The sequence below is a fragment of the Phalacrocorax carbo genome, unplaced genomic scaffold, assembly GCF_963921805.1.
Source record: "Phalacrocorax carbo unplaced genomic scaffold, bPhaCar2.1 SCAFFOLD_91, whole genome shotgun sequence".
Classification (NCBI taxonomy): domain Eukaryota; kingdom Metazoa; phylum Chordata; class Aves; order Suliformes; family Phalacrocoracidae; genus Phalacrocorax; species Phalacrocorax carbo.
The window spans coordinates 192,825-206,078 of NW_026990274.1; positions in this window are offsets into that span (position 1 = coordinate 192,825).

Here is a 13,254-nt window from a genome sequence, read left to right on the forward strand (position 1 = left end):
AATTTTACGTATTCATACATATTCATTATCGTCCTGTCTACTGATCGGTACAAACTTGCTCGTTCCGTATGTAAATCGCTGCGCAGGCTCGGTGGTGGTCCGTGAGTCGGTGGTCGCAATCTCCCCCTGCCAGAATTGCCTTTTACCTTCTTGGCTCTTAATCTTGGCAGTCTTGGCTAGTTTTCTCAGTCCGCTACACGAAACCGCGTTTTGTCATCCTTTTCTGACAGAAGCACGTTGTCTGTTGTTCTGCTGACATTAACGATCGCCTAGGGACTAAAATGCAGATCGACAGATGCGCTGATTCGTACGCTCCGTGTTCCCGTAATGGAACACCGTCTCTGGTTGGTTGATTTCATCGCTTTGGTTACATTTCCCCCCTTTGGAAGTTTTGAAATAATCATTTTCTCAATACTTCCATCTTAGATCAATAATATTCCACTATGTCAGTTCAGTGTTTGGTTCATCTTCTCAAAATTTTCACTTGATTGTGGTCTCTAGGGCATATGCAGGTTCCATTTTATACCCAAAATTTTATTAATTTGTTGAACTACCTCTGCAAAAAAATGTGGTCCTCTCTCAGAGGACATTCCTGTTGGCACTCTAAATCTTGGTATTATTTCTTTCAGCAACATCTTAACTACTACTCTAGCTTTGTTGGTGCAGCACGAGAAAGCTTCTGGCCAACTAGAAAACTTGTCCATCAGCACTAACAAATACTGCTATATCTATTTTGTCTGGGTAACTCAGAAAACTTAATTTGCTAATAATTTCCGGGAGAATTTTTTGTTTTGTTACTCCTAAAGGTGGTTTCCTTTGGTTCAGGGGATTATTTCTAGGACAGATTGGACACTTAGCTACCATGGGTTTAACTGTTCTTGTCATGCCTACACACGCTACAGATGCTTTTAAACTCAAAACCGTAGCATCTACACCCTAATGTGTTTGCTCATGCTTTTCTTTTGCAAGTTCTGTCATAACTTGTGGGGTTGTTATTATTATTACTTGTTTTTCTGGTGTTACCTACCATCTCTGTGTTTTGTGATGCTTCCAATTGTTCTGCTAATTGCTCATCCAATTTATTATAATAATCTCGGTTTCAACTTTGGAATTCCGATCTGTTTTACTGGTACTAGTGCAAGGATACCTTGCTCTGCAGTCCTCTTTGCAGCTTTATCTGTCAATCGTTTGCTTATGTTTACAGCCGTCTGGCCGAATCGATGAGCTTTGCAACGCTTTACCGCCACTTCTTTTGGTTTCTGCACGTCTTCCGGAAGTTGGAGAATGTCTTCTTTATGCTGTATCAATGATTCTTGGGCTGATGGCAGTCCTTTTTCCTTCCCAGTAGCTCCATGATCGTGGATCACACCAAATGCATGTTTGGAATCAGTCTAGATATTTATCCTTCGTCCTTCTGCCATTCGCAGAGCTCGCTTCAACGCTACCAATACTGCTTTCTGTGCTGAGGTGTTCGCAGGCAGCGCCCCTGACTCCATTCCCTCGGCGGTGATAACGACAGCATATCCGGCCATTCTCTTCTCGCCCAGAGCTGCTTCCATCTGTAAACAACTCCAGATCAGGATTTTCCCAGAGGTTTGTGTCTCAGGCCTGGTCTGCTGGAATAGACTTGTTCAATAGTTAGCAAGCGATCGTGTTCGAAGTTGTCCGTAAGGTTTTCTGTTGTTAAAAACATACAGGATTCAGTATAGCAGTAGCCTTCGATTCCACATGGTCTTGTTCTAACAGAACAACTTGATATTTCAACATTCTGCTAAGGGATAGCCAACGACCCCCCTTTTGTTCTAAAACAGTCACCGCTATGTGCGGGACACATACTGTCATCTTTTGTCCCATTGTTAACTTTGGGGCTTCCTGGATCGGCAGCGCTGCTGTTGCCACTGCCCGTAAACATCCAGGCCATCTTTTACTCACGTGGTCGAGTTGTTTGGAGAAGTAGCCCACGGGTCTCTTCCAGGTTCCCAGTCGCTGTGTCAGCACTCCAAGGGCTAAATGTTGTCTTTCGTGGACAAACAGCTCAAAAGGTTTAGCGAAATCGGGTAGGCCTAATGCAGGGGCCATCACTGAGGCTCTTTTCAGTTCTTTGAATGCCGTTTGGCATCCGGGCGTCCAGGTTAAATATTTATCCTTTGATTCTTTCAGTGCCTCGTATAATGGTTTTACATACAGTCTGTAGTTCAGAATCCAGAGCTGACGCTATTTCACTATTTTCAGAAAAGCTCTCAGTTCCTTCGGGCCGCAAGGTTCGGGAATTTGACAAATAGTTTCTTTCTTTTCACTTTCTAATTGTCTTTGTCTTTGAGATATTTCGAATCCTAAATAAATGGCTGTTGCTTCTCCTATTTGGGTTTTGTTTCTGGAAACTCCGCATCTTCCTTGGCCCAGAAAATTTAAAAATTTCAAAACATTATTCTTTACTTTCTGCCACTATCAGAATGTCGTCTGCATTCTGTAACAGTATGCCTCTCCCTGGGTTCTGTTTTTTCTAGACATTTCTATATTTCTAATTTTTTTTCTTGCCAGCTGAGTCCCAAATATCGTAGGACTAATTTTAAATCCTTGTGGAAGTACGGTCCATGTTAGCTGTGTCTTTCATTCTGTGGTGGGGCTTTCCCATTCCAAAGCAAATAGGCTTTGACTTTTTATGCCTGGAGGTATGCAAAAGAAGGCATCCTTCAAATCTAGTACAGTAAACCATTTATGCTCCTCCTTTAAAAGAGGTCAGTAAAGTGTATGGATTAGCTACTACCGGATGTAGATCTTGGACCACCTGAGATATAGCCCTTAAATCGTGAACCAGCTAATACTCTTTGCCTCTAGATTTCTTTACTGGCGGCACAGGAGTACTATATTCTGATTCACATTCTACTAAGAGCTCATATTCTGAAAAAAATTTATAATTAACTTCTCTAATCCTTTTCGAGCCTCTCGCTTAATACGGTATTGTTTTTGTCTTACCGGCTTGGCTCCAGGCTTTAAGGTTACTTTTACCGGCTCTGCCCGCTTAGGTCGCTCCGGAGCTCCGCTCGCTCAAACCAAAGGAATTACTACGTTTTCCACTTCTTCGGGAACCTGTTCCTCCCTGGAGGAATCCTGTAACATAAACGCTCTCGCCTCTGTGGCTTTTGATTCTGTTCTGGTATTAGTAATTTAATCTCTCCATCTTTAAAAGTTACTTGAGCATCTAATTTACTTAATAGATCTCATCATAACAGAGGCAGTGGACATTCAGGCATATACAGAAACTGGTGAGTTGCCCATTGCTTCTCCAATTTAAACTTTAATGGCTCTAAGAAAGGCTAATTTTTCTTTGCCCTGTCGCACTAACAACACCTACTGGTTTATGATCAACTTTCTCTTTACGTGTATTCAATACCAAAGAAGTGGCTCCCGTATCTACCAAAAATTCTATTTCTTCATTCCCTAGCTTCAGTGTAACCAGGTGTTCAGCTAGGGTTGATTCCTCTGGTCTCCTTCATGCCAAGCTACTTCAAGCATTTTACCCAGATCTCTGGATTCAGGTTCTTCTAGTTTCTGAAGGTTTTTTTACTCCCCCCCCCCAAACCCCCCAATCTGGGGCTGATTGTCTTATGAATATAGAGACCAACTGAATTGCTTTTTCTGTGTTTTTCTGGGTTCAAATGAGTATATTTTCTGGTGGTCACCTTCAGTCTTTCCATAAAGGCTGAAGGGGGGGACTCCTTTAATTCTTGTCTCACTTAATAAATGGGTCAAAATTTATGGCTTTTGGCATTGCATGTCTTACTCCAAATAAAATCTGTCTCTGACATCTAGTCAACATTCCCCTGGGTCCTGGCTGATTAGGGTCCCACTCGGGATTTGTAGATGGAAAATTCTTATTCGTTGTTCTCTGTAAATTCCTGTTAGCATGTGCTCCCTGCACCTGCCTTCTGGCTGTATTCAATACTATTTTCTTGTCAGTTCCATCAAGTGAAGTATCCAGTATCACAAGTAGAGCAACACTTCAAGTTCTCACCACATTTTCCTCTTTTCAGAAACATTGCTGTAGAATCCTGTGGACATATCTCACGCTGTTTCTGCCACGCTGGATGATTCCACAGTGTAAAGAACAAATCAACATATGCCACTTCTTCCCATTTGCCTTCCCTTTTTACAAAACAACATTAATTGCAAGATGGTATGATATTGCAATGTCTCCTGTTCTGGCCATTCGTGCCCACCTTCCAATTGATACGTTGGGCACCAATGATTGCAATATTCAATTAATGGTTTCCGAGTTAGTGGGTCATCACCCCCGATGTCTTTCCAGTGCTTCAAAGTACATCCCAAAGGTGTTCTCTGTGGGATAGGTTTCTTACTCAGAAATGCTCCCATCTCCCAGTCGACTAGCAGTTGTGATAGTGCACTATCACAAATAGTAGTCAGAGGGACTCCAACCCCCGTTAGAGGTCTCACTGGGATCTGTAGCCCCCTGCTAGATATCCCTGGAGACTTCAACCCCCTGTTGAAGACCCCCCTACCCTCGGGTCCCGCTCCACAGGCTTTCGCCTAGCAGAGACTTACCAACCGAGGTACCTCTTGGCCCCAACCCTGCGTGGCTTTTGCCGCGCCTTACGGGCAGGCCTGTGGGACTCAAACCCACTATCCTATCCTATGTGGGAAGCTAACGCCACATATTATTCTACCTAAGTTTCTTCGTAAACGAATGCCTTGTTTACTTCAGTCCAGGGGATCTTTCTCAGAATTCTCTGGCCTGGGGATCGGAAGCTCTCCCCAAGAATTCCTTGGGGCTGGCTGCAGGTCCCACGGTCCTGCGGATCCGTCGAGATTCAAAAGCAGGTTCCCATCTGGGGTGCCAAAACTGTTACCAAAAAACACGGTAAAATCGGAAATATCTATTCAACACCAATCTAGTATTAAAGAGCAGGCGTTCTTTATTCACGGCGCCAGATGCACGGGGGATCGCTCCTCCTGGCGTGCGTCCCTCACACACCTTTCCCGTAGAATTTGTAGATCAAAATTTTACGTATTCATACATATTCATTATCGTCCTGTCTACTGATCGGTACAAACTTGCTCGTTCCGTATGTAAATCGCTGCGCAGGCTCGGTGGTGGTCCGTGAGTCGGTGGTCGCGATCTCCCCCTGCCAGAATTGCCTTTTACCTTCTTGGCTCTTAATCTTGGCAGTCTTGGCTAGTTTTCTCAGTGCGCTACACGAAACCGCGTTTTGTCATCCTTTTCTGACAGAAGCACGTTGTCTGTTGTTCTGCTGACATTAACGATCGCCTAGGGACTAAAATGCAGATCGACAGATGCGCTGATTCGTACGCTCCGTGTTCCCGTAATGGAACACCGTCTCTGGTTGGTTGATTTCATCGCTTTGGTTACACCTGTTCCTGTTGTTCAGTTTCTTCTTTTTTGGCTTTGTGTGATTCTCTCTGTGATTCTGTTTTTCTCTGCCTCGCTTTTCCCAGCTCCCCGTCCCTCACTTTGAATACCCGTTATCCTTCACCAGCTCACTCTCCCTTGGTTGCCATCCCCGTTTCTGAGTTCCTCCTGCTTTGCCACGTAGCCCGTGACTTTTTTCTTAATCTCTCTCTGTCTGCCTCAACGCTCCCGCCGCGCTTTTTAGTTCGTCTGCTCTGCTCTGTACCCTGCTACTGTTACTTGCCTGCCTGAGTTCTTCTCTGTCCAGCTCCCTTTCCCTATTCTTGAATTCCTGTTCTTCCTGCACCCGCCGCTGTTCCCTGTGATCTCCGTCTCCCTCTGTCCAGCTCCCTGTCCCTAGGTTTTAATTCCTGCCTCTGCCCGCCGTAGCCCGTCTAGATTTTTCTCTCGGCCTCTCTCTCTGTCCGGCTCCCCCTCTCTGTGTTCTAATTCCACGTTCTCTGTCACGTAGACCGTGCTGTTTGTTTGTCTTCATCTCTCTCTGTCCAGCTCCTTGCTGCTATGTTTTATTTCTTCCCTCTCTGTCTGTCTTTGTAGCCCATTGCCGTTGTGTGGTTTTTTTTTTTTTTTCCTACTTGTTTCTTCATGTGTCTCTGTCTGCCTCCCAGTGCCTGATCTTTAATTCCTCCTTCCCTGTAGGCCGCTGTTCCTTTTTTCCATTCTACATTGTGTTCTCTTTGGTCTCCTGTTCTTATTCATCGATTCCCTCCTCGCCGCCCTGTGGCTTGTCCCCATTTTATTGTTGCGCCTCTCTCCCTCTCTCTGGCTTCTTGCCCCTGTTTTGAAAATTCCTCCCTCTCTTCTCTCTTCCCTGTTGGCCGTGTGATCTTCAGCCTTTCTCCATCTCTTTCTGCCCAGCTCTCTGTGTCTATTCATTAATTCTTCCCTCTCTGCCCTGTAGCCTGTAGCTTTTGTCCTTTCTCCATCTTGCTGTCTCTGGCTTCCCCGTGACCCTGTTTTAGAATTGTTTCTCTCTCCTTTCTGTACGCATTGCGATTCCTTTTGCTCCCCATCTCCCTTTGTTTTGGGTGTTTTTTTTTGTTGTTGTTTCTCTGGCTCCCTGTCCCTAATTCTTAATTCTCTGCCTTCTCATGCGCTGTACCACGTAGCCCCATGGTTTGTTTTGTGGTGTTCCCTCCCCGGCCCCTTCCCTCCGTTGTTGGCTGTCTCGGCTCCCTGTCCCCGTGGCTTCATTCTTCCCTTTCTGCCCTGTTCTTGTCGCTTGTCTTGTCTGTCTCCATCGCGCTCGGTCCAGCTTCCTGCCCCTATTCTTCTTTCCTCCCTCGCTGTCGTGCTGCCTGCCCCAGGTTCTTTGTGCGTCTCCAGCCTGCTCCTCTTCCTTCTTTGTTGGTCTGTGTCCTGCTCTTCCCCCCTCTTTCTGCTGCCTCTCTTCCCCTCTCTCTGCTGCTTGTATCTCCACCTCCGTCAGGCTCCCTGTCCTTCTCTGGCCGTCCTGTTCCCTGCCTCGTGCCTTCTCACTACACGCACACACGCCCCCCCGCCCCCGTCCAGCTGGCTGCTGCTCTTCTCTTCTCTTCTCTTCTCTCTTCCTACTGTCCTGTGCCCTGCTCCTCACCTTTGGCGGCCTCCCCCTCTGCCCAGCAGCCCGTCGCTCCAGGAGCCGGGCGACGGACGGTCCCTTTCCTGCCAAACGCGGACAAGCGCGTGCCGTGGTTTAGCCCCAGCTGGCAACTCTGCACCAGGGAGCTGCTTGCTCGCTCCACCCTCAGTGGGCTGGGGGAGAGAGCTGGAAGGGTAAAAGTGAGAAAAATCATGGGCTGAGATCAAGACTGTTTAATAGGTAAAGCAAAAGCTGTGCGTGGAAGCAAAGCAAGGAATTAATTCACTCCTCCTTTTCGGCGGGCAGGTGTTGAGCCACCTCTGGGAAAGCAGGGCTCTGTCATGTGTCATGGTTACTTAGGGAGAGAAATGCCGTAGCCCCCCCCCCCCCAAGGACTCCCCCTTCTTCCCCCAGCTGCGTGTGCTGAGCATGATGTCAAATGGTATGGAATATCCCTTTGGTCAGTTAGCTGGGAAAGCTTTCCCAGCTGTCCCAGCCTACTTGCTGGTGGGGCACTGAGAGAACCAGAAGAGGCCCTGACTGTGGAAGCAGTGCTCAGCAAGAACCAAAACATCTCTACATTATTAACGGTGTTTTGAGCATAAATCCAAAACGTATCCCTTCCTAGCTACTGTGGAGAAAATGAGCACTATCCCAGCCACCACCAGCTCCGTGCGGCTGCGGCAACGGCGGCCGAGGTGGCCTTGGGGCAGGGGGAGCGTTGGGGACCCTGAGCCACGAATCGCTCCTGGGACTTGTTACGTGCGCGCCTGCACCAACACCTGCCCTCTCCTTTGGCCTGAGGGCTGCGTTTGCGCTCCCTTGGCGTGGGGCAAGGGTCTGTGATGGAGCCCGGGGGAGGAGGTGGTGCACTGTGGGGGTGAGGGGAGGGGGCCCCCCGTTGCTGCTGCGCCTCAGCTGTGGGCGGGGTCTGGCTGGAGGAGCCCCAGGTGCGGGCAGTGGGGCTGGCGGTGCCGGCTCCTCCCTGGAAAAGGGGTGGTGCCCTGCTCCGGGGGGCCAGTGTGAGCCGAGGGCGGAGCGGAGCGGAGCTGTGGCCGAGCGTCAGCGGGCTGCGAGTGTAGCGAGGGAGGAGGTGAGCGGGGGCTGGGTGGGGGGCCGCTGCGTGCCGGGTCAAGCCCCGAGGAGGGCTGCGGCGGGGCAGCGGCGGGTCGGAGCGGGCGGTGGGGAGAGCGAGGCTGTGCTGAGGGCTCGGTGGGGCTTCCGGGTGCATCGGCGGGAGGGACGGTGCCCCGCAGGGTGAGAGAGCGGGGAGGGCGGGCTCGCGGCGTGGCGGGAGCTGTGGTGGTGCGTGTGGCGGCTGGGCGGGCGGCCGTGTTGTGGCGCAGAGCATGGCGGGAGCTGTAGTCCTTGTGGCGGGGGGCTGCCGGGCGGCCGTGTTGTGGCGCAGAGCATGGCGGGAGCTGTAGTCCTTGTGGCGGGGGGCTGCCGGGCGGCCGTGTTGTGGCGCAGAGCATGCCGGGAGCTGTAGTCCTTGTGGCGGGGGGCTGCCGGGCGGCCGTGTTGTGGCGCAGAGCATGCCGGGAGCTGTAGGCCTTGCGGCGGGGGGCTGCCGGGCGGCCGTGTTGTGGCGCAGAGCATGCCGGGAGCTGTAGTCCTTGCGGCGCGCGGCTGCCGGGCGGCCGTGTTGTGGCGCAGAGCGTGCCGGGAGCTGTAGTCCTTGTGGTGGGGGGCTGCCGGGCGGCCGTGTTGTGGCGCAGAGCATGCCGGGAGCTGTAGTCCTGGCGCAGTGGCTGCCGGCCCTGTCACGTGGCTCGCCGGGGCGCGGCGGGAGGCGCGGTGTTCCGGCGCTCGGGTGCCGGGCGGCCGTGCCGCGTACGGTAGGCGCGGTGTATTTTTGGGGTTGGATTCGTGTTGATTTCTGGGGGCTTCCAGGTGCGGCCGCTCCCCGAGAAGCGGTGAGTTCCCCGGGAGCTGACAGAAGGGAAGAGGGAAAGGAGGAGGACCTTTTCCCCCTGCCCAGGGCGCAGATGATGGCCGCCGCCTCCCCGGCTCACCGGAGCTCCCGCTCAGCCTCCCCTGGCCCCCCCCTTGCCCCGTGCGCCTGCCCCCAGCCCCGGCACCTCCCCGGAAGCGTGCTGCGTAGCCCTTGGCCGCCCCCAGGCCCTGTCGTGAAGGCAGCGAGCCGGCCCTCGAGCGCACTGGATTCCCCCTCGGCGCAGGGGCCCTTAGCAGTAGCGCGGGGAAGGGGCGGTGTGTCCAGAAGCCCCTGCGCAAGGAGGGGCTTTGGCCAGGGTCGATCGACGGTAACGACGGTCGCTGTTTCTTCTTTCCCTCTCCCAGAGACCGTGCTGAGGACGTGGTTGTCTGTCCTTCCCCCGGGGATGCCGTTGACTGCGGCCGTCTCAGGCTTGCGTGGCTTCTCTCTGCCCGGTGTTGCCATCCTCGCAGCGCGGGGGCGAAAAGGGACACACAGAGCCCTTCCCGGCTGTGGACAGGAGCTGCCTCGGCTGAAGCTGGAGACGCCAACGAAAGGTAAAGCAGAAGAAACTGAAGGCGCTCTGGCTGCCAGCTGCCTTCCTGCCGCAGGCAAGAGAGAGCCTGTCCCTGCAGGTGAGGGAGGGAGGATCCCCCTTCGTAGCCCGCAGCGGGCCAGGCCACCAACGTGCACCGCAGGGTCTGTACGCGTAACCGGGAGTTGGGTACGGGCGTGTAGTGCACGAGCGAGCTAGGCTACGTGCCTAGGAAGCCTCATCTCGTAAGAGCGGTAAGACACCCGTGTATCCTCTTTAGGTGGAGAACGGCCTAGAGTCTGGAGCTGCAGAAGAGGCAGGGCGGAGAGGAGGGGAAAGAAGCATCTGAACGGCTAAATTGTGCCAGCAGCGCTGAGAGCGAGAGTCGCGGTGAGTCCTGGGCCACTGGGGCCCCGTTGCCTCTCTTGTGCGTCCTGGGCCCTCCCTGTCTCTCCCCCCTGGCCCCCTCTCTTTCCTTACCTGCTGCAAAATTATTTTTAGGTTTTTTTTTTTGCGTCCCCCCGCCCCTTCTTTCTCCATCTCGCTCTGAGTGGCTCCCTGCCTCCCCGTCTTTTTGGTCCTCCCTCTCTCTGTCCTGTAGCCTGTGGCTACTTGTTCTTTCTCCGCCTCTCTCTGCCTGGCTCTGGCTCAGTTTTTTATTTTATATTTATGGAGAGAGCATCGGGCGTCCTCCTGTCTTTGCAGGGCTGACCCTGAGGAAGTGTGGTCCGTCGGTCGATAGCATGAATATATATATATTTTGTGGGTGCACAAATCCTTTTCAGAGTGTCAGAGGGTAAGGGTTTTGTTCTGTTCAGCGTAAACATTGTTCTGTTTGGTGTATTTGTCGAAGATGAGAGTTTAGTGGGGGAGGTAGTCAGCTCTCTGGCTGGTTTGAGGTGGGCTATACGTGTTTGTCGGTCACCTCTCACCTGCCAGTTGTTTTGAACTAGTTTTATCTGGTTTTCCTTGGGAGTCACAAGGGGTTTGGGGCTCCCCGGTGGCGGGTGCTGTGGCCAAAAGAGAGAGCAGGGTCACAGAGTGCCTCATATATGGGGCTGGCCTCGGCCATCTCCTGCACAAACTTCTGGTATGTAGCGATCGGGATTTGATTTCCTGAAGGAGAGGATGATGGAGCTCATCATAAGAGCATAATCATTTTCTCTTCCTTTGGCAGTACGGGCACCCGAGGGCCAGCCTGCTTTTGAGGAACAGCATGAGGATGTCGGTGTCGATGCTCAGCAGTGGAAGGAAGCTTCTTTTGGAGGCCAAGAAGATGAAGTGGAGTACTTATTTGTTGTGTTTGATTTTCATTGCGGGGATGGGGAGGGGTGGGACATGGAAAACGCGGTCCCAGGCAGGGGAGGTGTCTATGATGTGGGAGGCCGTGAGAGAGATCATGGACGCTGCTGGACAGGCGTTAGAACCCGTTGCTCAGGTTGGACGGACCCGGCAGAACCACTGCACCATCTTAAGTAACGCCTGCTCACATACTGAGATTTTGGTAGTTGCCCCCACATCCCCGTTGGCTTTTCCTCGTCGAGCTTGTATTTTGGCAAGAAGCGTCTCTCGTTAAGCGTTTGGGTCTAAGGGGTGTCCACGAGGCTACGTGGTGCCCATCCCCATGAGATTTTGTGACCATCAAGTGATATTCAGCATCCGTCTTATGCCCGTCTCCTGTAACTACTCTGCAGTTTTCACTTAAGGCTTGATAGCGCAGCGTTAGCTGAGGGCGGCATTTCCCGCGCTGGCCCCGCCACGCCGACGGCGTTTCCCCTGCCGGCCGCTGTCCGTTCCCTGTAACTGTGACTCTTGTCCTGGCAGAACCTTTGCCAAAGCCACCTTTGTGCTCCACAGCAGTCTGTTTTCTGTCTCGAGTATGTTTCTTTTCGGTATCGGCTACCCCAAAGCTGTGTACCGTTGGCTCAGGTCTCTCCGTGAGCTTCTGTGAGTAGAGAGAGCCTTCCTCTGTTTTTATCGATGCGTCTCCTGGGGTGGTTTTTTGTTGTCCTTTACAATTTAGTTTTGTCCCAGCTACTGAGGTGTTAATTTAGCTGCTTTGTACCGTTCCCGATACGCTTGTATATTTCCACGTTTCTTTTCATGTTTTTTGTCCTTTGAGACTGATTCAGTTCTGTTAAGGGACTGAGCGAGAGAGAGCGTTGAGGTGACTCCGAATGGTTGATGGTTTTACAGTAAATGATTTACTTTATAACCAGAGATAATTTTTGAGAAGGGGCTCTTAAAAGATTTCATTCTGCTTTGCCATTCTGCTGGCGTAGATGAGCCCCAGCCTTTCTTCGGGAGGCTCATTCTGCTCCTGGGCTTCTCTGGTACTGTTCCTTGAGTTGGTTGCAGGTTTTGAGCTGTCTAAGCTCTTTGGGTAGGTGTGTTTTGACATTTAGAGAGGGGGAGGTTTCTGGCTGAGGTAAGAGAGCAGTCAAAGTTGAGCAGCAGATATATATTAGGAAGTATACTTGTACGAGCTTTTGTTTTTCCTCGGGTCAGTAAGTTTGTGTTGGATGTTCAGGGGTAGCAAGATGGTCTAATAGTGTGGTTTGGATTGTTTGGTTTTGTGGGGGTGTTATGGTTTTGTCTGGGGTTTTTTTGGTGTTTTGTTTTTGTGTGTGGTAGGTTTTTTGTTTGGTTGGTTTTGCAGGAATTTTATGACTTGGCCGAGGGTAGAAGCGTATATTTTTCCCACCAGTTTTGCCTGTGTGTTGTGCAAGTTGTTGACGTTATCTCTCAATAGGACTGATGCTGAGATGCTGCGGTAGGGGTTAGGGTGAGCGTGTTGTACGCGTCTGTATGTGGAGCTCTAGCCTTCCTTCAGAAAGCAGCAGGGACGTAACGCATAGTGTGTGTCGGGGTACGGAACTGCTCGTCGCCTTTCCCGATCGCCCGCGGAGTACCACGTTGTCCCGAGAACCTTTGCAGCTTGCGGCAGGTCCCTCGTAGATTATAAGCATCGGGGCTTCTGTTATTTTGTGGGCCTGTAGAGAGCACGGAGTCTGCGGGAAGCCGGAAGGTGGGAGGTGCTCGCAGAGCGCGGGGCAGAGGTGGGAAGGGCAGCTCCCGAGGAGCGGCTGACAGAGGGGCTTTAGGGGTGCAAATACAGGGCGGGAGCTGTCGGGAAGGAGTGAGGTTCCTTCCCTGACAGTTCAGGAGGAGAGGAGGGGTTTTTGAAGTCTTGGTACCGGGGGATGGTTGGGAAAGGGGTGTTCAAGTGTTAGCTAATGGTCGCGTTCTGTGTGCAAGCAGCCTCCGGTAGCCCAGTCTCCTTCCCCGTATGTGTCAGCGCGGCCGCTCGAGCGTGCTGTCTGCCGAGAGGTTCTCCACGCGGCTGTTCACGGAGTCGCTCAGGAGTGAGTTACCTACAAAGGGAGAGTGTGTCACTACACCAGCCACGCCCGTTTGCTTCCCGTACTGCTTTTGGTGTTTGCCCTATCGGTGTAATTTTTGTGTGTTGCGTGGTTTGACTTTTTCTTGCACTTTAAGTCATAGGTCTAGGGTTAAGCAGGACAGTCGAGCGAGGCGTGGCAGCAAAGGCGAGCAGATGGCGTCGTGTGCTGTGACGGGGCGGGCTGTGCGGTCACTCGTCTGGGATTTCTGCCTTTGGGGTCTCTGTGTTGCCAAACAAGTCAGTCAAAACGATTTGTTAGTTTGTTTTGCGTGGTGAGCTCTTGCTTTTGGAAAGCAGTGTCTAATATCTGTGTGCCTCTCCGTATTTCCCCAGAAGTGGGCCCGGCATTGAAGGTGACAGTTCCCAGCCA